Genomic DNA, 27,156 nt, shown 5'->3' on the forward strand with positions numbered 1-27,156 from the left:
ATTATTATCTTAAAAACTTGAATTTAAACATTAAACATAAACCCAAGAAGTCAGATTTAGTTTCTGCAAACTTTCAGTAATAGTACTTCAGTAAAAAATAAAATCCAGTATCTTCACTTATGTAGCTTTTCATTTGAGTCTATAAGGATTGACAGAAAGCATCTTTCTGAGTAGTTTATTATTTTGTTTAGCTAGCAAAAGCAATAGTTGAAAACTGAAGCCAATCAAATTCTGGGAAGAAGTAAGACATTTTCTTTAAATTAGGGGAGAAGCAGCATTGCAACAATTTTGCTCGAAGACTTTTCTCCTTTGAAGCCTTGCTGAAGAGGCAGTAAATCCAGGCTTGTCTGTTTTTTTCAAGTGTATCTGCTGGTTTAATAAAAACTATTTTTTTTCCCACGAGCCCTTCTTCCTTCTTGTCAATATTCAGATGCCTTTCTCATATATACACTACATTTCAACCAAAAAATGACAGCTTCCTTTCATAAACCATTGAGCAAAATACTAAGGATTATCTAACCACTGCCTTAAGTGTTTGTCTGAGCTTGACTTCAGTTAATTACATGCATTAAAAAAATAATTAAAAAATCAAACAAATCAGACCAGAAAATCTTGATAGTAAAAAAACCGAGGATGGGGAAATCTATGTGAGCAAGTAATTTCCTAGTCTATCAAAAAAAGTTATATGGAGGTGGTTTTGTTCCTAAAGTAGCTTTCATTATGAGAATCGTTGTATGCCAGGTAGCTAATGATCTGTCTCTCCATTCTTTGTGAAATAGGATCTATAAAGTCTAAGGAAGTAAGTCCAAATTTCCACTAAATACACAATGTGCTCCTTATATTTTTAAAATTTAAATTTTCAATATTAAAATTCAAGTATTCGAAAAGAGCAAAAACTAGAAAAACTCTATAATGGGTTCTCATATCCTTCAAATGTTGTGCATTTGTATAAAAGAACTAGAGATGAAAATTAGCTCAAAATCTCCAATATTCTACTGTAGTTACAAACATTTCACTTTCGAATTCAGGAAGAAAAAACTAACATTCAAAATTTAAAGTTCAAGTTTTCAAATATGTCTCACAGCTGCAAATGAAACTACTGAGAACCTATGAGATATCTCCTATTCTCACAGAAATGGAAGTACTAAGGTTGATGATATTGCCATATTAGTAAACTGGGACCTGAGGTCTAAGATCTGCTTTTTCAAAACTGCTCCTGAAGTGAGTGTTTATGGACCCCTAAAACAGCTGCAACAGCATGCCAGCTGCAGTTATGTTGAACTCTTTCATACCCAAATGGCAGGGAAGATGTTACAGCATCAGCTGCCAAGCCACTCAGTAGACCTTGAAGACAGTGGGGAAAGATATGTAATTGTCTCTGTATTCAACAGCATCATTAGTGTCCATCAGTAGAAAAAAAAGGGCAAATGGGAGTTAACCTGCAAACATGAAGAATTATTCCCAATTCAATATGTAGCTACATCCGGCAGAATTGGAGTAAAAGAGAAGGCTCTAACGCACTAGACTTTCTAGCACAGTTTCCAGAGTTTTAATTTTCCCCCAAAATGCTGAACTAGCTATAAACAGGGCTATTGTTTGAGTTCTAATTTGAACACAAACTCTAATACTATTCTTGAGCCGTACTAATGACTCGTGGCCCCCAGAACTACAGGTTCAGCATTTGCTTTCTTCCACAGTTTTGGCAGACCTGTATGGAAAGTCTTTCAGTGGATATGTTAATATTAATATTAGATCAGGATGAGTCACAGAGTAAATATTGAGGCTAGAGTGGGGTTTGCATTTAAAATTATGGTTTGTTCAGCAGATGCTGTCTTCATCCTGTTAAACCTCTGAAGCCCAGATGGGATGGGCTGACAGCCTCTATCTCAATGCCATTTCCTGACTGGGTATTTATCAGGGGTTGACTAATAAGAATGTAGACAGAATTGGTTTTAAGAACACACATGTGGACATGCAACTGCATGAAAATGTCAGTTCATCTTTATGCAATAGATAGATCACAAAACTGTCTTTCATAGGTAATGAAAGGTAAGCAGTGGTTCAGTATTTGCTCCTCAACGAGCCACTGAGATTATAGTTAATATTGAGGGTACAATTACATTTAGTCTTGGGAGCAAAAGAGACAGAATAAGTTTATTGCAGAATTGGCAAAGGTTAAATTAAGGACTGCTGTTTGACATCACAAAGGCTTTATTGTGGGCTGTATTTTACCTGTGACAGTAACTTACTATTAAGAGTATGTTAAAGGTTAGAAACAGTATACATTTTGGGGACAAAGACTTCAATTTACTGCTGTATTCTGCAAAGCCCACAAGACTAATCTGGATATTCAAGTCACAAAGAACAGTTTAATATTTAGAGGCTATGGATACGGTCACAACTGGACTAGATAAAGATTAGGTATAGATATCTAGTCATCAAATTTCCAAATTTTGTGAGGCCTATGAGAATATTGAAAGATAATTACTCCAAATCAAAAAATCAAAAATTTATGAGTTACCACATTACAATTCAGTACAGAGGTAAGGACAGAGCCATTTGTGATTGAAGAGCTCAGATTAATGTCCTTACAGGGGAAGATATATGAGTGAACACATTCTGCTGTAATACGTCGCATTATTCTTTCTTAGATTTCTTTCTGGCATGTATATGATAATATGTTTCTCTAAAAATTGTAAACAAAGCACAGAAAAGAAGAAAAACCTCACTGTTATGCATATATCTGCACAAGTCTATAGTAAATCAGTTGCACCAAAGCTGAAGGAAAAAAAGGTCTCTCAGAATAGAGAAAAAGATTTCAGAAAATAGTAATTCAACGTATGTTAAATACATCCCACAGTTTTATTACTGAGTTCATTTAACATACATTTCTGAGCTCAACTGGGCTTTCTTCATAGCTTTGCAATTTGATTTTCCAAATTTTGTGTTTGACACTTTATGTAAGATAGGAATCACACTCCAAGACTTACAGTCATACCAGTGTAAGTTGGGCATAGAAGCACTCAGTGAACCACTATCTCTGCGTATCTACTGATGCCCATGAGATCAAAATATATCCCACTGTCTTGGACAGAATTATGAGAAAGACTGAGCTGAGAATAACCTTGTGTACATGTAACTGTCTGCTCTTCTGAATACTTTCTTCCTAAATCTTGTATATTCTGACAGATCCATTAAACAACTGTTTACCAGTGACATCAGTCATAATAAAGACCAGTACTGCTGCAGATATTTTCTTCCCTTTTTTGGCAATTGTTTGTCTTTTTATTTTCATCTAGGTATATATTATGTTTTTGAGATAGAAAATGTGATTCTGAACATTATGCTACTCTGTAATAGTTTTAAATGTTTAAATAGGAGCAATTCACTTGTCCATCATCTTCCAAATTTAAAATAACCTCTTAGTATGTGCTTGAGACTTAGTGTTGTTTACACATATTCAGAATTGTGATTATCAAATGAAATTTTCATTAATTTTACCACTATTCTTTGTTAAAAAAAATCCATTAAAATTCATGAGAGGCTCACTATTGTTATTTTCTTTCTCAAAACTGCTTTTTCGTTTAAATTGATGAAAAAAACCAGTAATTTAAATGTCTAACCACACAACATACACGATGTCTAGACAAGGCAAATAGTTTGAATTTAACCAATTGGAGGAAATATAATCGTCAGTGGCTTAAAAATTCAAATATCTAATATATTTCCAGAAATGGACTTTGTAGGACAGCATAAACATTAATGTAATTAAGGTTTCAATTCACAACATAAACTGCTTGAAAATAACATTCCATAGAATGCATTAGGCAAGTGTATATAATCACATATAAGATTAAGAGCTTAGTATGTGGTTCTCTGTCACAGTGCCTCAGTGCCTCTGCTCCAGCCTAGATGAGGCAATGATGCCAAGGAGTATGGCATTAGCTACAGTTCTGCATGTTCTAGCTAACACAATAGCTATCATAATGAAATTATTTCTGAAAAAAAAAGATTTATTTCTATTAAAAAAAAAGAAGAAGACAAAAAGCACTTTGCACTCTTTGTAGGTGAGCTCTAGAATCTTCTTAGTGACTAAAAAAACCATATTTTTTTTTATCCTTGTGCCTGCAGTTAGCACTGGTGATCACTCCTAACTTTTGATACAGTGAAAGGTCTACTTGGCTACTTGAGTGCTCCTTTGCTTGCTGTTGTGTCCCAAGTTAGTCCTTACACGTCTAAGGTAAAGAATATTAAATGATATCCTGATTAAGCCAAAATGTAAATAAGAACATTTATTCATATCAGATAGAATAGACGATAGAGTAACAAATTTTATAAAGACACAGACAAATAAAGAAAAGACAAAAATCACATTTAATTTGATCACGTCAAGATTACCTCATAAGAATATCTCTCACACACACAGTTGATTTGCTACCTGCTTCTTACAACATGGTAGTCATGACTTCATGTTTCATGCTTTATTTCGGCTTGGAGACTCTGATAAAAGCACCCATCCATGAGAAACAATGTCCCTTCTCTCACAGAACACATTTCAGGACTGGGCCCTCAGGGACTGCCCTCAGCTAGTCATCTTGAATGAGCTCGTTAACTCATTCAACCTATTCTCCTTTCATTTCTTCTGGGGAGTTCAGGCAGTTGCAGTGTCTTATCCCGAAGTTATTTTATCCAATTTCATCGAGGAGTTTCTGTCGCTGCACTTCTTAATTGAAATAAGTATTGGTCTTCTTCAGATATCCTAATGACACTCTCTTGACTTGATAAGATCTTCTGTGATTTACTAAGCAATCCATTGACTCAACAAATGTTAAAACTCTTCCTGACAGAGTCTGGAGTCTATCTCCTGTTCCATGAGCTTAGTTTAACTAAATTTAAGACTCCAGCTAAGGTCAGGCCAAGGTCAGCTGCCTCTGTAAGGACTGCTGGTAAGTGAGCTAGAAACAATGGCATATTTTGGTTTGAAGTCTGTTTGAACCTTTTAGTCCACATGAATCTGTGAAATATTACCTTTGATGGAAACTGCAGAAGCAAATATTTCAACACTACTTCTTACCTAAGACCAGATTTCAGCTTTCGTTCTTTGTGGATTCAGTGTGTTTGAAATGACTGGTTCTCATTACTTTTCCTGTAACAACAAGCATTGCTGCATTCTCCATCACATCATCTAAGCACCAAATGGGGTTTGGTCCCTAAATGTTTGTGCATCTGGACTTCAGTTTCTCCATCAAGGGAGCTTTACTGCCTGTAGAATGCAAGTGTCAGACAAAGAAAGAGATAGGTACGTGCTGTACCTTTTGGTATGAGAATATGCACTATTCCTTGTAGTACAGCAACTGGTAATAAGTTTATCCCAGCTTACCATATCTGAACATTTTGAACAGACATAAGAGAGATGTTACGGGCCATGTTCACAAAAAGATGTTAGTCTAGGTTTGCATCTAACCTCAGAGATGTACATAATGCTATTCATGTTAGCCTGAGGACAGCATAGCACAGGAGTAGAGAGAAGTACAATGACACAGTGGGGAATAGCATAGATTAAAATAGCAAATGAGGGAAGAATTTTCAAAAATTATGGAACTAGCTAAATGCATAAAAGTAAGAATGCAAGGAAGTCGAAGGAGAAATAAGCCATTTTCATGAAGGAAAATGTCATTAACCCAGAAAAGCTTGGTAATCATTACCACCAATACCTGGAAGAGCTGCAAGGGGACAGTTTAATAATTTATTATTACAAAGCACAGTTCATCTTCTTAGTCTTCTCTGCAGTGAGTGCTAATGTGTTTCATCAAGTTCAAGGATGAAGGATACGGTTGCAATTTCAGATTTGATATAAAGTCTTCTAGTAAGGTCTTTTTCTAATTACACCGTTACAAAATAGAAAAAGAAAATGCTTAAAATAACTCTGCTTTTGGCTATCTGTGCACACTTAAGAGACAGCAAAGTGAAATTTTAAAAATACATGTACATAAGAAGGCTAAATATGAAGAGAGAGTATTATATTCTAGCTTATAATAGCTACATCATATTTCCTAACAATTGCTACAGAAAAATCTGTATTTTCCTTCTATCATTTTAACAATAATTCTCAAAATTGGTCTGTCCTACTTTTCTGCCCAAAGCAACTTTACAGAGTCAAGGCCAAGATCAGTGTTTCTATTCCAGCTCTGCTATATGCACTTAAATAAATGCCTATAAATGAATGAAGAAGTCTACTTATTCATGGATCATATCCATGCTCCTTATTCAAATTTCAAACAAAGTCACTGATGGATCAGATAAGAATTGATTTTCTACCTTGACTTCTAGCCAAAGACTAGGATTTTATGTTGCAAACCACTGTATGGATTCTTAGATACATCTATGAGCACTTCTGAGAGGAATTCTTTCTGTTTTCAGAAGTTGTTCTTCTTCAAATTAAATGTATGGTGAAGAGATTTGGAAGGCTCAGCTGTACAAGTAGCTAAAATGTCTGCTTACCAGAAAAGAAATATTTATGTTTCAGCAATTCCTAATTCAATGACTTTTTGATGGAAATTCAGCTTCAAGATTCTCAAGGAAATGTGAATTTTAAGGAATTGTAATTTTTGTTCATTTAAGTTGAGCAGGAAGGAATTTTCCATGTATATGATTTTTGGGTTTGATTTGGTTTGGTTTGTTTTTTCCAACTTAATTTCTGATTTATCAATCTCCCATGCTCAGGAAGGGAAATAAATGACTAGGGATAGTTCCTGCTAGAGGTCCCTAGAGGATCCTCTTGCCAAAGAGCAACTTCTCATGGACATGACATTAGAACTACCTACCTGTGGGCAACATATCCATCCCTTTTAATGGCTGGGGATCACAAAAGGACATTATGCCAATCATATATTTTACTGAAAACATTTGCATAGTGTGTGCCTCTGCAGGTTTTCTGGCATGCATTCAGGACCCTGCAGTTCCTTTCCTGACTGCTGGCAGCTCTACATTTCCGGTAGGACTGGGGAGAGCCTAAACATGGGAGAGACTTGGCTTTAGGCCATCTCAGTATCCTCAAATCTTTGCAGACAATTAAACAGGAAAAAACCTGGATATTTCTTATCTACACAACATAGGAAGGAAGCTGAAGTTAAGATCCAAACATCTTCTGCTCCCAAGTAGCATGCAGTACCATTTAAAATCTGTTTTAGAGTGACAGATTCTTTTCATCTTCCAAAAGGTGAAGAAAAACTATGGGAAAAAGATGTGTATAGTCTGGGTATAAGGACCAGAACATAAGCTATATCTGTTTTATTCCAGATAGTCCTTCAAAACAAACGTTAAATATGAAAAGATCTGAAATAGTAGAAATAGCACTTTGAAGATTACTTTTATATATGCCTCAGAAAAATATAGAATGGAAGATAAGTAAAAATAATTCACTGCAACACAGTATAAAATCTGACACTTCAAAACAGTAGGTTCTTTTATTCCCAGGGATATAAACAGAACAGTTGAAAACTACATTAGGGATATTTTATGGTATAGTCAACATTTAGGAAAAAAGTTTGGCTGTCTGCCACCAACTTCCGAAGAAAAGCAACTTACAGCAAGAAAACTCATTCTTATTCGGCAGCACTTTAGGGATGTTCTTCAATATATTAGCTTGCAATGAGAGTTTTCTTCAACATTTTAATAAAGTCAGATATAATTTTAAAACTTTTGAGCAGAAAACAACATCAATTTATAGTTTCTTTTCAGTTTAGACTAATTTCTTATTTCCTATGTACCTCTTCCTGTCTATCAGGTCCTACCTTTTAGGGTTTGAACATGTAGGTGAATTCCAAACACATTTCAGCCTGAATTCCTACAGATCTCATGAAAATTGCCATATGCTGACTGGGTGAGAGATGCACAAAATATTCTCTTTGAGGTAAAGACTTCAGCATGATTGTACTGTATTATTATTATTATTGAAAATTCATGAGCATATACAAAAAAGACATTATGAATTGCACAGTAATTGAAAATATTAAAGGTTCTTTAGTGCATGAATGCAAATAAAAAGCACAGAATCAAAGGTTCACAGTTTGCATTTCTCATTAAAAGACTTGTATGTATGTAAATTCTCTTGGAATTACATTTTCAATTTTTTCCATATCAATTTATATAAATGCATGAATTACATGATGAGATTTATAAATGCAGAAGCAAGAAGGTAAAGTGGAGATTTTGTCTGCCTATCAGTTACACAACTGGTGTCTCAGTGGAATAGAAAAATTACAAAAACTTTAAACTAGCTGTCCCAAGTACTACAACCCATGTAAACACATGATCACAGAATACACTGCAGGTTAACTTGCTTTACAGTATGCCACTGTAAATTAGAAGTATAAAATTTGTATTTAAGAAGGTTGATTGAATACATCTACTATGATCCATAGTACCCATTATTTATAGGCTTTGAAGTAGTTATTCTCCAAATATAATCCACAAGACCTTTTATCCTCATTTCCTAACATAAAGTTTTATCCAGTTATGACAAAGAACACAAGCACTGTTACTAATTTGCTGTTCTATATTACAAATGAAACATATGAGATAAGATTAAATGAATGCTTCCACTATGTTAACATTCTTGTATGAAAAAGAGGTTGATTACTGTTGATGCTATAATTAGACAAGTAGGGAAAAAACTCCACTATGTAATATGCCTTTCTTGTACAAATACACCACACTATACAGTGTAATGGGTGTCTGGAACAATGTCCAGTTATTGAAAAAATATTAACAGTTTATCTTTTTTTTCTTTTGGTCTTTCTGTATTTTTTCTCTTTTTGTGTGTATGCTGGATTGTTATCCATTTTTATCTGTACACATGTGTTTTTTTAACAGGTTTATTGCTATAGCAAGGACAGAGCTGAGTGGCTGAGTGGGCTGCAGCATAATTGCAGATGGGATGCACACTGTGGAAAAGCTGATGTTTTAAATGTCAAGTCAATTTTTAAGGGGGAAATGGCCCAGAAAAAATAGAGATCAATGATATAAAGACACAACTTTTAAACAGCTGATTGCTGGTAACTGAAATAATGTTAAAACTTCATGCAATTATGAAGCAATCCTATGATTTTGAAATTCAAATTGGTACCTTGCAAGGGAGAGTCAAGTCTTCTTTTATTTTTAATATTGTCAGATGACTGGGTTTAGAAACTATGAAAAATATTTCAGTAAACAATAATTTTAATTGAATAACCCCCTTTAAAAAAAGTTTATTTTCTTCACACTCACATACTAATTTTAGTTACTTGATTCTACATTTGTCAGGTAAAGCTGAACTCTAAATAGCTGAAAAAAGGGGAAGTTCATAACACAACTTTAATTTTTTCCCTCCTGTGTGTCAGTTGAATGTAACTGCATTGTTTTTCCCAACTGAATCACACCTCATACACTAATTTTATTTGTATCTCTTTCTGTCATCTTTTTCAAGATTTTTTTTTTAATTAGACCTTATTTACCATGTAAACTACATTCCATACAAAATAATTAATTTGTGGTATTTTTAAAAAAAACTTTTTAAAAGCTACAATTATAACATCAAAACAGTTCCTAGATATGTACAAATGCATTTCCATAATGACCCTGGGATTAGATGCACTAGTTTTCCATTTCTTGTGTTTATAAATAGAGATGCAAACCAAAATTAAGAAAAAAGTTGTTTTAGTTTTGCTTGTTAAGCATGGAAGAGTATGAGCTTGTTTTTTTAGCGCTCTAAGCATCTTAATACATCTGTATATATTCACATCACAGGTTCAATTAGTTTAAAATGCAGTGGAAGTACCCAGAAATCCTGAAAATATGCCTTCAAGTTGCTTCTCTAAGGCAAAGAAATAGCACTGCGAATATCGTTAGACAGAACTTTGTTAAGAACAAAATTACAAGGCAGGAAAAGAATATACATCTCTGTAGGCCTTTTTTACTTTAACCATAAGAACTTTATCTCATTTTCTCTTTGCTTTCAATATAAATACGTATAATTTCTGCAATCATAACCCCATAAATGGTAAAATTCACATTATAACTATTGAATTGCAAATGCTATATTCAGGAGTAGTTTGTTGCTCCTGATTCCTATGAAAATACATTTAAGGTAATAATATTTGAAGTCATCTGTGTTTTCTAGACTTCATGTCTCTCCCTTTAGATGACAGATGTACATGCAGGCTTAGTTTATGGAATTTTTTGCACTGATGATAGAGCAGGAGTGTCAGAAGAATAGTATGCCAGCTCCCAGTGGCAGCTTCCTTGCTTGGTCTTGCTCTCTACTGAAGGCTGTCAGGAGACATGGGACCCCCTTGGAGGCAGGCAGGGCAGGTTTATGGTTAATGTGGAAACTTGTATCCTACTGCATCCCTGGAGCAGAGACTGGTAACCCCAAGCTCGGGGCTGAAATGGGTCTCCCAATAGGCTGGAATGGGAGGGCCAAACAACCTTATTTGTGTCCTCAGGACCTCAACATTTAGAAGGTGAGTACCTCCCCATCCTGCACCACCCCACCTCTGTCCCTGAAGGGTGGTCTTGCATTGAGAAATTCCTCCTCTCTCTACCTCCTTTTCTTGTTTGAGAAACTTCTCAATACGTCTGCATTTATGCAACAGAAGTTGTTTTCAGCCCTGTGCAGATGTTTCAGGTTCAGCTAAATAGAAAATCCTACAAAGTCTGTCTTTTAAACACAGGGTACCAAGTTTGCAAACTATTCTCAACCATGAAAAAGATTGGCTGGTCAGAGACATAAAACAGATTTTGCCCGTGTTCTCAGAGCTGCTTTTGAAATAATGATAACATGTACAAATAAGTTAGAGAAAATTCAGCTTCTGTTTGTGCATTCCGGAAAATTTAGGGGAATTAAAATATATATAACTGAAATCAGGAACAATATAATAGCACTTAATGGTTAGGTAGTAATTTCCTTTCCAAGTACCTAAAGCATATTATGTTTTTCTGTCTAGTAATGAAATCCTAGTATCTGTGAGATGAAATGTGACATCTGATCTGCCATAGCTCTATAAAACAGTTTTCACAGAAAGAAATGAAAAAAAATTTCTTCCTTTGCAGGGTCAAAAGTTTGCAATTGTCGGAAACAAAGGGAAAATGTGAATTGGGATTTGGCCAGAACTAGAGAACAAACATTTATTTTATTTCAAGTATAAAAAATATTACAAAAGCACTTAATTTATTTTGATTTTATATCACAATTTATTTTCTGCACAATAAGGAAAACTTGTCTATAGGTTCCTTGTGCTTCACTGATTCCTTTTAAAGTTATTCATATCTTTTTGCAAGTGCTTTCATTTTAGAACCAAGATTTCCTTTGGAGACTAGTGTATTTCTAAACAGTATATATCTTGAAACAATTTGAAAATATGCAAAGCAATTCTGAAGTATATAATTTCACAGTCATTATGAAACAATTCACTGATTTCTCAGTTTTAAAAGTCCTTCTTTTTATATAACCTTTTTTAAGAATATATAATTTTAAGTACATTATCTCAGAATATTTTTTCCACCATTTATCTTTTACTAGTTTGAACTCATATGATTTTAGCAAAATCTTTTGAAACCTAAAGAATTAATTTTGTCTTCTTTGGTGATGTTATGAGACAGATAGTATTCAAAGTATCTTTTTCTATTACACTTTTAAGTTCTGAAGTTCATTTTGTTTTTCTTCTTTGAACTTCGTCTTTGAGGAAAATAACAAACACTGCCTGTTACAGTTTCCTTTGGACAATACATGGCATACACTTTATTGACATAGAATGCCATCAAATTTCAAGTGGTGTTATGTTGCATTTTTAGGTTTATGAATAAATACTGGCATGCTGTATACCACCATTTCCTGTGTAAAACCTGAGCAGTTGCTATTTCTGAGAGGAACTCCCCAATAAACTAGAAAACCTATTTCACACAGAGCCACAAAGTTTAAAATTATGTAAGAAGACAAATACATTTTGTCCAAAATCCTCTTCAAACTCCTTTTTTTTTTTTTACTTACTTTGAGTTTAACTCAAAAACGTGTTGCCATTGTCATGGAGGGAAAAAAAAACCAAAAAACATCCTTACTCTTAATTGATTGACTTTTGATTTTACCTGATGCAGTTAAGAAAGAATATCATAATATTTCCAGCAGCCAAATGCTCCTCTAGGCTACAGGTGTTTCCTTCATCATCCCTACAGCAGCTGAAGGAAAGGAACAGCTATGAGTCACTGGTACTCATAAATTCACAGCCAATTTTTTTTTAAAGGAAACTGTATTAAATAAAGTTTGAGACTCTTTCATCAGGGCTACTGTATCAGTCTGTCCTGGGGAGATGGATTTAGTTTCAGTTTTTTCATTTCATCAGGATGGTAATAGCAGTAGTTTAGAGTCATTTTAACATCCTCTCTATGTCACTTTTCACTGAGTCCTTAAAACTGCTTTGGGGATTATTTTTTCTTTGTCCACTGGTGGTTAATTCCCTTTAATCCCAAGTCTTCCAACCTTTGAAACACTTCAGCTGTACAGAATTAGCCTCTCTTTCTAAATTACTCTTCTTCACACCTTCATATTCTGTCATTCCGTATATTTTACAGAAATAGGTTCTCTTTCAGAAGCATACACTTCCACATTTCACACCGTTTATATACATGAAAGTGCTGAGAGCCAAATCTCTCTGTAAGTGTAATTTCAGTGAAGGAGGTATTGACACAATGGGTTCAATTCATTTGCTCTTTGCTGACTCCTTGTTGACAAGAAGTCAACATCCATTTGAATTGCTCTGGGGTACCCCGCTTGATGTCCGTCTATGAGTTCAGAGTGACACATATCTCCCATAGGCTCTTTGTCAGATATGTCAGCCCCATTTAAAATCTCTCAGGTTATCTCAGATGGCACTAGACACCTTTGTTTACAAGACAGAATCAAACACTCCAGCAAATTATTTTTCCGTGGGACCTAAATAAATGCTTAAACAGAGCTTCAGGGTACTTCTGAATATGGAAGGTATCCTTGCACTGCTGGAGTCTGTTCAGTAAAACTCTTGATTCGTCCTCATACAACTGCTAAACTGAGCTCCAAAAATCCACTTGACACTTTTTTCAGGTAATACAACAATTTTTTTTCTCCTAACTCTATAATGCAACAACGAAACATAGAAACTACGGAGCAGAAAAAAAGTTCAAAAATAAGAAATGAGGTTGGATGATCTAATAAACAGGGCATTAAACTCTTCGCTAATGGTTATTGTTTTGGTTCATTCCAAAATGTAATTGTAAGTAAGTAGATAGTTATTCTGCTTTTAGAAGTTCTCTCATTTTCTGTGATTGCTTAGTGGGGTGGTGCTCTCTGTTGCCAGTCTTTTGGCACGGTTTTCTTAGTTACATTTGTTACTTTACTGCCCTGGTTTTGGAGCAGCCTTGCTCCAAACTGAAAAAAAACTTCAGTATGTTTCATTCACACTTTGTCTTCAAAGAATTATTTATTCCTGTACTCGTGTTGATCTCATTTTATTATGTGGGAAATGCCAATAATTTTCAGTAAGAATGGTGGGATACAGCCTCAGAATTTCTAATTTGTTAATGCCGCATTGTAAAGGTCTAGACTTGAACAGCAATATTAAATAATTAGTATGCTGCCAACCTAAATATATTTGATTTACATCATCAGCAAGGAACTCCTGTTCCTTTGTTCTGCAGTAGAAGTTTCAAAGAGCATCTATTGACATTTTTACCAGCCAGTCTAATGATTCAGAAACACAGGTGAAAATAAAATGAAAATACAAGAAGAAAGAAATTTTGCCTCTGCAGACCATTTACAAAAAGTGCATGTTTAGGCTTCCTGGAAGGTTAGTTTTTCTGTGTTACTTAGACAACAAAAAAGTAAGGCCTTGCAGAAATCAAGTCTTGTTAAAAAAATAACATTTTAGATGGTTGATATATTTATGTAGAAGTTTAAGTCATACTATGTTTTAAATGGGAAAAAAGAAGCCTCAAAATTGAAATCAGGGTCCAGCTTTACAAGTGAGTCAGTAGTAGAATCTTCCTGATTTTTCTGCACAGTAGAGGGGGCAGGGACAGGGGGAGTGTGAGCAACAGGATGCATGATACTTCATTGCCAGGCAGAATTAAATCATGACATAGAACAACACATAGTTTTTAAAACTATATATATGATTTTCTGAGTTTCAATGCAATTTTGCTGCTACAGTGTCCTACAGTATTCTGTATAACATGCTTTGTTTGTTACTCCTAATGAAAAAGTCTCAGAATTTTAGTGCAGTAGTTTGATATTTCATTATTTCTAGTAGATTTAATTGTTCTGAAGTCTAAACTAAAGGTTAGCTTTTTATTCCTTAGGCATTTTGGCACAATTTTATGGTATTTCTAACATTTCCAATTGCTTACATCAGATAAACCACTGTGCTTGTCTAATTATCACCTCTATGATTTTATTTTTTTTTCCCCCAGCTGTCTTAGGAAAACTGTTTAGCTTATTAAGAGCTTCACAGACTTCATCTTTTAAAAAAAAGCATTTAAGCATATTTGTAATGATGTTATTCTCAAGTCAAAAGCAACCACTGATTTAACATTATTGCAATTTTTTTTCTCAGATTTCTGGTCTGCCATGTGCCTATATTACAATTATTAATTACACGTGTGATTAGCACATTGCTTCGTTATAATTCCCATTTACTTGTCTCCATTTCATTGCTTACTTCCTTTCTCTACCTCTCCATTCCATAAAACACTCTTCTTTTTCATTTTACTATGTTTTATTTAGTTCTCTTTATTTTTCCTTATATATGTGTTTGCTTTCTTCCAGTTATTTGGGATCTACTTTACATGTTATGTCTCCCACAGGATCTGCACTGGAACAGAAGAAAGGTTTGAGGAGGAAGGAATGACAAATTACCATGTACTGACCATAAGCCCCTCTTCCTGTGCCACTCAATTCCTTGCTGAAAGGATCAAGTGCGTCCTGTGGCAACAATAGGGTGGAGAGGAGACTGTAGTGAAGTGGAGAATGGGAAAGGGAAGAGAAAAGGAAGAGCTTTAATGGTTGTCTTTTTGTTACCCACTACTCAAATCCATAACTAAATATTTATTTTAATTGATAATAAATGTAGTCAATTTTCCTGTAGCTGAGTCTGCTTTCCCTGCAATGGTATTTGTAAGTAATCTCCCCGTCTTTGTCTCGAGCCTTGAGATTTTTCATTTTTGTTCTCCCTGTTTTCTCCACCACCCCTGTCTTGGGTGGCTGGAGGTGGGAGGAGGGCAGCTGGGTGGGAGTTTGGCTGTTAGCAAAGGGTAACCAACCATACAATGGCAGCTCAAGATGTGTATAAGCTTTTTTTTTTGCAACCTGTAGAAGAAATCATACTAAACTTTCATCTCAATTACAAGCTTCAAAATCAAGGGTTATCCTTCACTATCTGTGAAAAAACTGATGGAAACACCTCTATTGTAAATGTTTGACCTTAAATCAGATAAGAATCGATCCAACATTCTAAATTTTATTTACTTCCACTTTTTTTGTTCTTCTTTCCTTCTTCTTCCCTTTCTGTCATATTCTCTTATTTTTTAATTTTTTCTTCTTCTTTCTCTCCTCATTTTCCTGTGTCTGTAACATGAAGGAATTTAATTTTACCCCTGTGTAATATCATAGAAAAGATTTTAGCTTGTGTGCTACAAATGCATTTTTAAATAATATGTCACTGTAGCTCCATTACTGCTACTGCAACTAGGTTATTATACGACAACTAAGGTCTGGTCCAGAATTCCTCATAGTTCTTAATGGCACTGTTCTCTTTTTATATGATCAACTGATAAATTAAATTATTGTGTTTAGATGAGGGCCTCTGAATAATAGACAATGCTTTTTTTATTACCCCATTGAAGGGCCCAAAACCAGCTGTCAGCAAAAAGAAGCTTGATCAATTTGAACCATAAACTTTGGGCAACAAGAGCTGATAAGAATCTCGTAATTTGAAGAAGCTGGACCCTTGTCACAAGACCTATTAAAGAAGAACTTTATGGATTACCCTGGCTCCAGCAGAATTAAGAAAGGACTTTCTGAGATTTTGTTATCAAACCATGTTTAAACCCCTGCAATCCTTCCCCCCCCCATATAATCCTGCTTGAAGAAAAATTAACTATTTGGAAACTGCAGTAAAACTTTGTGCAACTCCTTAATTAACATAGCACGTCCTCCTCATTAATATGTCCAGCCCCCAAGGCCCTTAAAATTGTGTTCTCACGTTCAATAAACCATTTCAGTTTCTACCCCATACTGGAATCGTTTTAGTGTTTTTCAGATCACTGCTCCCCATGATGTAATTTAATAAAATTAATGTTATTATTCTTGTCATGTTTAAGTTATCATAGCTAACTGAGGTATAGTTCATTAGATAATTTTTAAAAGAAATAAGAAAAAATGAAAACTAGCTTTTGCTGATTACAGTAGTATATTTTTTCCTCTCATTCTTCCTTTGTCATATATGCTGTAACATGTGAAATGAGTTATGTTTACTACTAGAACAGAAACACAACAGAATGTAACATATATTTGCATAGAACATCAGATTCTCTTCTACAGATTACTGAAACAGATGCCAGTTTATTGTCAATGGCATTACCTGAACTGGTGTCCATGTCATAGCATGAACAGTATGGTTTGAGTACGTACTGGCATAAGGTACTGGCAATTCTCAGAACAGCAGTCTTCATAAAGCCCAATTATAGATTACTGTGCCAAATAATCATAAATTTTGATGAAGATTGGTAGACAATGATCTGTGTTTTAGCAGTAGTATGACAAAAAATAATTTCAGTTAATATTCATTGGATTCCATGAAAACAGAGCTAGAAGTAATTTGAAAAATAATAAATCTATACATAGGTACCTATCTCAGATGATTCGAAAGAAATGTAGGGTCCTACAAAATGAAATGTTCCATGAATCCATAAAAGGAACATTTTCTGTGTCTGTAATTATTCAGGATAGATTTTTTTGTAATGAGGATACATTTCAACTGTTTTTCCTTTGTTCTTTTGTGATTTGCAGTTTTCATTGTTATCTTTGTAATATGAATTTGTTCAGTCCTGAAATCTCACTATAGAAAATGTAAGCAGATATCTCTAAGGACTAATAAACTGAAACACAGTTGGCATAAACACATTTGGTGCTGACACCCAAATGAGTAGTGTGTGGGCAGCAAATTAAACACCAGCTTGCAAAGCAAAATGGCAGTATAACAGAGCAGGAAGGTGATCATCTCTCTCCATATGGCTCTGCTGAGACCATACATACAACCCTGAATGCAGTAATTTTCTGGGTGTTTCAATATGAGGGTGATACTGATTAATTGAATTTCTATTCTCAAACATATTCATTGATATAATTTAAGATCTTTTGGAGACTTTCATGAGATATGCCCTTCTTTATCTCTGTCGCTGATATTCCATGTGCTTACATTTCACAGTGGCTATTTTTACTGTGTATACATTTCAGTATTCCATTAAAGAATATATAATGAACATGTGTCAAAAACAGTTTAGGAATTGTTTTCTTTTAGAAAGAAACAAATTATTTCAGGAAATATACTTTTAATTAAAATACAAACTCTTTTTAAACAGAATTCATATTAAGCTTTTCAGAAAGCACAAGTTTCTTTATCCTTTGCCCAACACGAAAGCATAAATGTTCATTTATGTATGTGGGGTTTTTTTCTCTAAGTGCTATACCTTCCAAAATGAGAGAAAATTGGGGAAAGTGGTAATTCACCTATAGCGTTCTTAACTTTGAGAGTTCCAGATTTGGTCTTACTGTATAGATAAGTAATTTTGAGTCTATTTTGATCTATCTACAGCTGCTCTAAGTTTTCTTTTTAGTGTGAGGTCACTAAAGCGGAAGAGTGAACTAACCCCTTTTCTGTTCTGATCTGCTTGTATTCCTTTCTAATATAATTTAGTTTTTATTCTTTTCTCAGGCTAAGAGTATGTATAGTCACTAATTTAGAATCCTACTTATGTTCTAAGTACAGAAAAAAAAAATAGTGTAACTTAAAACCAATCTTTTTGGTTTAGCCCTTCTACAAAAAAGAGAGTAAACATGAGGTTATTTCAATATTAAAATGTAGCATGGTAAAATTACTACAGATAAAACCCCCTCCAAAACCACAGACATTTCAACAAAGAAATAACTCGCATAAATCAACATGTTTCATCAAGCAAATTTTTCAGGATTTGTAGTTTACAGCCTAGAGGGAATAATATGGCCAATATTCACACGTCATTGCTTTCGATTTCCCAGAACAGATACATATTGGTGTTGCCTACATATATGTGGTATTTGTGTAGATCTAGAGCAGAGTTCATGCTTATATCTGAACTCTGCAGTACAGAGGCTGACTGACAGTGAGGCAGCCCAATAGGACCCATTGCTAGGTTTCCTCAGATAAGGATGAGTACATTATTAACGATAATTACAGTAACAGTGTTGACATTACACTGTTATCTAAACAGCTAGTTTAATAAGACAGGCACCTGTATTTTAGATTCTACTTGAAATAGTTTCTAGAATCTAGTCACTTTAACTAGGTAGTGTGGATTTGTATTTCTCCCAGGAAATATAATTTCCTACTGTGTTCAGAAATATTTTATTAGTTTAACACATTAGTTCAACATCATTCATTCCTGCTTTTATTGATATCTCATATTATTTCAAACAATTCACTGATTTAGATTTGGTGCTAGTTTCTTTTGTGAGGAATATTTGTTTTTAGAAATAAATCTCCCCCTTTAAAATATATGAGGGGTTTTTTTTCTAGTAGGAAGTAAAATCATGATTAGACTTGTCCTTATTAACCTATTATTAAGAAATAAATTGCAAGTTCATGCATTCATATTAAATGTTAATAGAAAATATGAAAATAAAATATGTTGTTTAAAATTGGAACACATTGATAGTACCTACCCCAACCATCTAGTGTTGTGCAAATCTAATATGTGGATGAAGTGATGCCAGCATGCAGCTTGGAGGACATTGATTCAGAACACACATTACCAAATTTTTATAAATGAATGCTGTACTTGATCAGTCAATGTCAGGATCCAAAGAAACAACTCTCCAAAGGTTTATGGCATGCAAATCACTAGTTTAACTTTTTTGAAAGTTTAATTGAAAAGGAAGCGCTAAGCTAGAAAATGTCATAATGTAGTGCAGATAGCATAATTTGACAAGGGAGTAAGCAAGTGGTAGAGAGTTTTCAACATTCAGTACCCTTTTAACTAGAGTAGATCATCACCTAGTCACTTAGTATAAAGTTCACAGCATTTGGAAAGAGAATGACAATGTAGAAACATTTAAGCACTACATAATACATTAGTTCAGATTTATAACTAAGATATTTTTTGATTATGCCAAAGGTTTTTCTACAGTTGTCTTGACACACAGGCACAAGTGCACACAAGGTCAACATTGTTGCACAAAAATCCCTGAAGGATCAATTTAAATTGTATAATGTCTCTCTGCAGGGCAAGAAGAGATCTGTATGGTAGGTATTTGTAAAGTTGGGTTGACACATTCAACATGGAAAAAACTCTAAAACTCTGTTACGACAAATCAAAACTGTGGAGTGAGTTAGAAAGGTAGAATCATGTGCATCAACAGCAGACTTTAGTGGTCACCCTTCTGAGTCTACTTACTACCAAAACACAGTTACACAAACACAAACCCACAATTACATTAGCTGAGGCTAAAAGTGACCCAGACAAGTCCTGAAAGCTGAACTGCCACATCAGTGCAAGTTGAGGGATTTATGTTAACAAGTCAAAATCATACTTACTACATTAAACACAGAACAGAATTTCAGCAAGATAGAGAATGACAAAATAGATTCTTCACTGAGAGAGTGGTCAGTCACTGGTACCCAGTGAAGAGGTCAAGCCTGTCAGTTCGAGGGATGTCTGGACTACACTTTCCATCATATGATTTAAGATCAGGTAGTCCTGCAAGGAGCAGGTTGTTGCTTGATGATCCCTAAGAGGCCCTTCCAACTTCAGATAATTATGAATCTATGAAAATAATAATTTAAGTCAGAAAACTGAATATTTTAACTTCAGTTTATTCAACATATTCTTTATTGGCAAACAAATCTTTGAGCTATTCGGACTCCAGCTAAAGTGGATAATTTTTAAATAACAAGAAAAAACCACAATCTGGCACCATTTTTCTCCTTGTCTCTGCTATGAAATAAAGCTGAGTGCCTCTTCCTTTGTAACCTAACATCCCATTCCTCCTCTTTCTTCCTAGGGTTGCTCTGACCATTTTCTTCTTTTGTCAGAACACAGATTTTCTTTAGGTAGCATTTCACATTAGAAGCTCTTTAGCTTTGCTTTCTGCCGTTTGTCTGCATTTTGCTCATTCAGAAATGGTATTTACTACAGTTTGTTGTAGTGGTCTTGTGTAGTTTTTGAGAGGGCAGCAATACCTAGACTGCCTACACTTAGACCTAAATTTGTCTGGCAAGTGGCAACAAAAACAATATGTTGGTTGACATCAGTAATTTCATTCTGGCATTTCTTTGATTATACCTGTAATATGCTTACCTGAGGATTAGAGGCAGGAAAGCAAAAAAATTAATTTGAAATATTGTTCATGGTTACGCTTAAGACAGTGATACAGTGATTACAATATAGGGCAAACAGCCCAAACACTATGTTCCTTTCTTTAATCTTTTATTTTATGATAAACAAATAAATATCTTCCATTTAATTTAATATGATTTTCTTTCCCATAACTCTGGGCTTTTATGTCTACACTACAAGTTAGTGCAGCAATGTCAAAGATCTCTAATCTTTAATTTGGTAATTATAGCTAGAGAAGTTAGTTAAGTTATCTAGAGCTGCTTGGAAAGATATCTACATTACACAAGTTAAAGGAATATAAACAAATATTTTATTAATTCTTTTTTCCTTCTTATCTGTTTTACATCATTCTTTTTAAAACTATTGACTACTATTTAGTCATAAATATGTGTGATTTTAGGTAGGATTGATATATTTTGCAGCAGCAGAAAAAATAATAACAGCACAGGAAGGATCCAAAAATTAGCTGGAGGTTTTCATTATATTCAAAGTCAGAACACTTTGTGAGATATAAAATTTTGTTCAGTGATTTCCATGGTGTTTCTGAGATTTAAGGTTTGACTTCAAACACTTCAGGAAATATCTTTTTTAAAAAGACATATGCTTTGAATTAAACATTTTGAGTAAGACCAAGCCCATCATACAAGATTTGTCCAGCAGCTAATACTGTGTGTTAAAAGGTTCAGCTTTATTTGGTAAACCTGTCCAACTACAGTTCTTAAACTGAGAATTTTTATCTGCTGCATTCATGTAGAACCATAATATGAATGGACTGTGATTAGATGTGATTAACTTCCTGTCAATGAATTAAATAAATCAAATACCTCAAAATAAAACAAGCTTCCCAGAAATCATGTGTTTGCATAATTACTTTTTTCTACATCCCCCAATTTTCCACATTCTCTAAGAAGTGTGGGACACAATGCAATGCACTATTCCATTAATGGCTTCACTAGTGTGAACAAAGCACAGGTGTTACTACTTAACATCAGCATAGGTGTTACTAAGTCCCTGCTTCTATTTATTGTTGTCCTGTTCTGATTTTAAAGTATCTTATAAGCCCCCTTCATCATGGTATTGCAATGGGAACTCACATCCATGACCCAGTTATTTTTTTCCTTGATACAGCCTGCCATTCCATGTTGGCATTCTTATTCTTTTCTTTATTCTTTAATCCTAGCATCAATTTGTCTTGTTTTCAATTATTCCAGTTTATTGAATGCTGCTGATTGTTCCACTAACCCTTGATGATAAACCTGTTCATATTTTTATATTTCATTTTGCTATTAACCAGGTAACATGAGACAACCAACTCCTTAAAACATAGGCAGGTTTAGTTACTCCTTAAGATGAAGGAACAAGATGCTCTCTCAGTTCTGAAGACTTTAGTTGTGAAATACACTGACAGACAGCGGAGATGTTGTTTACTCTGCAATTGAAGAATATTAGCCCACTGATATTCTCCACGTGATATATGCAGGCATAAAGGACTGCAAAAACAGAAGGCCAGCATGGAATTAGACATTTTCAGTTTTATGTCATCTCTTCTACAGCTACATTTCTTAAATCTTTTGTTGTTTGTTTTTTTTTAAAGTAATGAAATAAAAAAAAAAGTTACTAATTTTTTTTAAATATCAAAACTCATTGTATTCACAAGCTTATGTGGAAGTATCTTCCTTATAAAGTATTTATGGATATGTTTTATTTATAGAATGCTGTGACAGTTATATCATGGAGAGGACTAAAAAATGGCAATGAATTTTTATATTTTATAAAAATATAGCTCTTAAGACAAACCCATTATGCCTTTCTAAAATTGATAAAGAACATTATAAAGTCCAGCATCTGCTCATTTTCTTAAAGAAACATCAATTTATCTCAATATTCTTCAGTTGTACAAGTGAGAAATATGCATGTGGAGGACACGAGACAATCCTAACTACATCGAACAGATGCTTCATGCTTTAGCATTTTAAATTATGTATGATGCATGAATGTTTCTTTTCATTAATGTGCAAATTGGAACTGAAATTTTGCACAAGTTTTGTGTGTCCTGTATCCCAAGGACCAGGCCAATTAAAACGTGATTTTTTTTTAATCCCTATAACCCCAAACAGATATTGACATCATTAGAATGTCAATACTTTCGGTAGATCACACTTGCCCACAAAGTAGATACTTTTAATGTGGCCATTCCTAATTTCTGAAATGTTGCTGCCTGCTCATTCATAACCTAGGGCAATATTTAGTTTTACAGAGCTTCAATACCAAATTCTCTTTCTTCCCTCCATTTAAAACCTGAACCATTAAAGATCTGTTCCCTTCCAGGAAAAAAAGAAACAAAACCAACCAACCAAAAAAAAAACCTCAAAGAAACAAAACCAAAGAAATCAACAAAAACCTTTTGCAGAAATTTTGTTAAAAGCAGTTGTTTTTTCTGACATTCACAAAGGATGCTAAAATTTTCTCCTGTGGCCTTGGACCCATTTAGATCAGTGGTAACAGTATCTGTTAGTAACAGATCACTCACACCCACAGTTGCCATCATGTAAGTAATTAAAAAATAACAAGCTATCCAATTATTATGAAGTTATCATGCATATTTTCAAGTAACAGAACATATCAGAGTCTAGGTAGACATTTTTTAAAAGTGATTAAATAGCTTGTGAAAGGGAAGACAATTACCAAAAAGCAGTTCTTATCAACAATAAAACCTTTAACCATAGTTTCACAGTTATTTACCATTACAAATTTTTGTAAAAATTTAGTAGCATCTACGTAACTTAAAATCTGTGGTAGGCATGCTTCACTGATATTGTAATTGTAGAATGAGAACTACTAAATAATTGCTGTTTTGTTCAGCGAGTATTTTTCTCTTTTGTGGTGAAGTTTAGTACATATCTAGGCATGTACTCATTTCTGGTAAATAATTTTCATGTAATGGCCATTTTCTGATATCTAGCATAAGTTTTGTTCTTAAGTAGATAAAATATAATAATTTTTGGTTTTATTTATTGCAAGTTAACAATAATTGCTGTGATATTTTTATTGAATTTAATTAGTGAAGTTAAAGATCTCTCAGAGAATTAATCATTAAAAACATTTCTTCTTAGCTGCAGTACACCCCATAACAAATCACATACTATCAATATGTGTCAAGGCTAAAATTCTAATTTGATTATTCCTATACGAGTATCAAAAGCTATATATACTCTTTGGCTTTGAGATCTCAAAAGCTTGCTGTCTAGAAGAAGAGATTATTCCTTCCTCCCAAGAATTAAAGTATACTTCATATTTGCCGAAATTAGAAAAGTAGAATGTGTTTAAAAATGTCTAACATAAAACCTATTAAAATCAATAAAAGAACATCCCACAATTCCATGTGCACTTGATCATGCCTCTGCTCTTTCTAAATCTAGGGCTTTACTCACCTTGATACCTAAAACAACACACAACCTTGAGTTACACATCTAGAAATAGTCATGTAAGATATAAAAACATGGGACATCCAAAACAGAGGTTCCCAAAGTGCAGCACACATATTCTTTAAATTAAAATGCAACTCAAAGAATTGGAGACAACAAGAATTGTGGATGACAAGAATTGGGCAAGACAAAAGAAGCTTTGGACGTGCTAGCCTGGTGAGTGACTAAGGTAGGCTGAATGTCGCTGACTAAGCTGAAGAGTAGGAAATAGAGACCAGGAACAGAAAAAACAGATTTGTATGTTCTCATTTAGTAATGGACATGAATTTCTATGACAACCTTCACTCAGCATTTACAGCTGTGAATGACTACTTGTACACACTGGATTAGTGTTAGGGGTTTTTTCATACATTGTATTCCCTCTATTTTGCAGTTGTTAGGAAATACTTATTCCAGCTACTCAGTATAAATCTGTGGTCAAAGGCAGAATGTCAAAATAACTCTGCAGCTTGTCAGTTCTCAATTTATGTGAATATTATATGTTCAGATTTCATAGTAATTATGATGCAAGCACTGTATTAAAAACAGTGATAATATCTCTGAATAAAAAATAAACCAAGGCTTAGGTAAGCGAGGAACAGGAGCAAAGGAGGTATTTGTATTCAAAGCCTGAAAATCTGAGTTTTGTCAGTGAGGAGGTCTTATTTAAACTTTGTCCCCCACAGGACTGGTTGGTGAGGAGTCACAGACACTGATCTCAGTATTTCAGTGACGCAGGTAAGGTCCCTGATTCCATTTAAGAAAGTTCAGGGAACTCCTACATTATGAGTCCTTCTCATAATGTTGAATGTTGGACACTGAAATACCAGTCAATTCCTAGAAAATTTTTTCTGTGTGCAACCCAGCACAAACATAGGCACTGAAAAAGTTTTCTAGCAACAAGGAAGATTTTTCAAATTTTTATTTTTTATATAAATGGTGTTAAATGTTTGCTTAAACTTAATATATGCAGACAGTTATTTAAATATTTGTTTAAATGCAGAGGAGCATTTAGAAATCCACCTCATCCAAGAATCTCACTCTTCCAAGAATTTCATCTTTCTTGCTATGTTTTTCAAACTATGTTTGACAAACATTTTGACACAGGGAAAAAGCTGATAAATAGGATTTGCACACAAAATTCTCCTATGACTTCTACGGTAACAGTTTCATATAAATTATTTTTATGAGCTATGTCTACCAGAAAGAATTCTGGCCTAGAAAAGTGGTGCTTAAAGGACAATCATTTTATATAGGAAAACAATTTTCTATACTAAAATTCAGCAGATCATTTCAGTTTTCAAGATAATGTACTTCATTTTTGGAATGCACCCAAACTGAGCATTCGTGCATGCTAAAACTGAAGATGACAGTCTGATGTACTGCACAGCATGCATTTTCTAAGAGAGTATAGAGAACTCACACTTACTTTGTGTAATCAGTGGTCTAGGATGTCCTGAAAAGGTCATGAAAATACATGTGGAGAAAAAAACAAGCACTTTAAAAATTATGAAAACTTGAAATTAGAAATAAGGCAGCAGACTGATGATCTCTAATTTATCATATACAATGGCTACAGTCAGCTAACCAAGATTATACCATGTCATGCTGAAAGTTCCTGTGAAAATAGCACCTACCTTTGCTGTAATTTTTTTACTTAATTGATAGATGTTCCAATAATAACAGCACATATTTTTGGATGCAGAACTAAATGATTAAAAATTTTTTACATTATACTCATAAAATATATTTTGTTCTCTCCTCTTTTATTATCCCCTTAAACTATTATTTATTATCTTGTACTCTCATTCATGGAGTTGCCTATTAATTTATATAGTTGGTGTACTGCACTTTGGAAGAGAGGTATGAGAGAGGGAAGAATGAGGAAGGGAGAGAGGAAAGAAGTGTAGAATTCCACGAAAAAGTAATTAAAATTAAAAAATGAACTAGTGGAGAAGTCAGAAAGTAAATTTTATGCATATTTTTATTAATCAATGTTTTAAAGATTATAGAATCACAATGATTATTTCTTATATTACAAAAGAAATTCATTGATTTGCCTTATACTTTAGTCAAGATTGAAAATAGGTTGTAGTGGGTTGACCCTGACCAGATGCCAGGTACACACTAAAGCCGCTCTCTCACTCTCCCTCTACAAGTGGACAGAGGAGAGAGAAAAAAACAGCGAAGGATTCATCAGTTGAGATAACAGCTGGGAGAGGTCACTCACTGATCACCTTCACAGTCAAAACAGACTCAAAGTGGGGATAGTACTTAAATTTATTAGTAACAGGATAAGAGCCAAAGAGTGAGAAATAAAGCAGTCTTAAAAACACCTTCCCCCATCCCTCCTTCCTTCCATGTTCCCCCTCCTCCCCCCCAGAGGTGCAGGGGATGGGGAATGGGGAATGGGGTTAGGGTCAGTTGTTGTTTCTACTGCTGCTCAGAGACAGGAGTCCTTCCCTTGCTCCTGTGGGGTCCCTTCCACAGGATATAGTCCTTGATGGACCTCTCCAGTGTGAGTCCATCCCTCGGGCAGCAGTTCTTCCCAAACTGCTGTTCCATGGGTCACTCCTCCATGGGGTGCAGTCCTTCACAAATGAGCTGTACTGATGTGGGTCCCCCACAGGGGCCACAAGTCCTACCAGGGAAAAACCTGCTCCAGTGTGGACTTCCCTCTCCATGGGCTGCAGGTCTCCAGCAGGACCCTGCTCCATCTTGGGCCTCCCACAGGATCATAGCTTCCTTCATGCATCCACCTGCTCCAGCATGGGCTCCTCCATGGGCTGCAGGTGGGTCTCTGCACCCCGATGGTCCTCCATGGGCTGCAGGGGCACAGCTGCTCCACCATGGTCTGCACCACGGGCTGCAGGGCCTCAGCTCCGGGCATGGAGTACCTCCTGCCCCTCCTTCTGCACTGGCCTTGGTGTCTACTTTGTTGTTCCCATGTCCTCACTCCACTTTTCCCTGGCTGGAATTCTTTCTGCATCACAACCTTCTGTTACAGAGGCGTTACTATTATTCCTGATTGTCT

The sequence above is a fragment of the Pseudopipra pipra genome, chromosome 4 (assembly GCF_036250125.1).
Source record: "Pseudopipra pipra isolate bDixPip1 chromosome 4, bDixPip1.hap1, whole genome shotgun sequence".
Taxonomy (NCBI): Eukaryota; Metazoa; Chordata; class Aves; order Passeriformes; family Pipridae; genus Pseudopipra; species Pseudopipra pipra.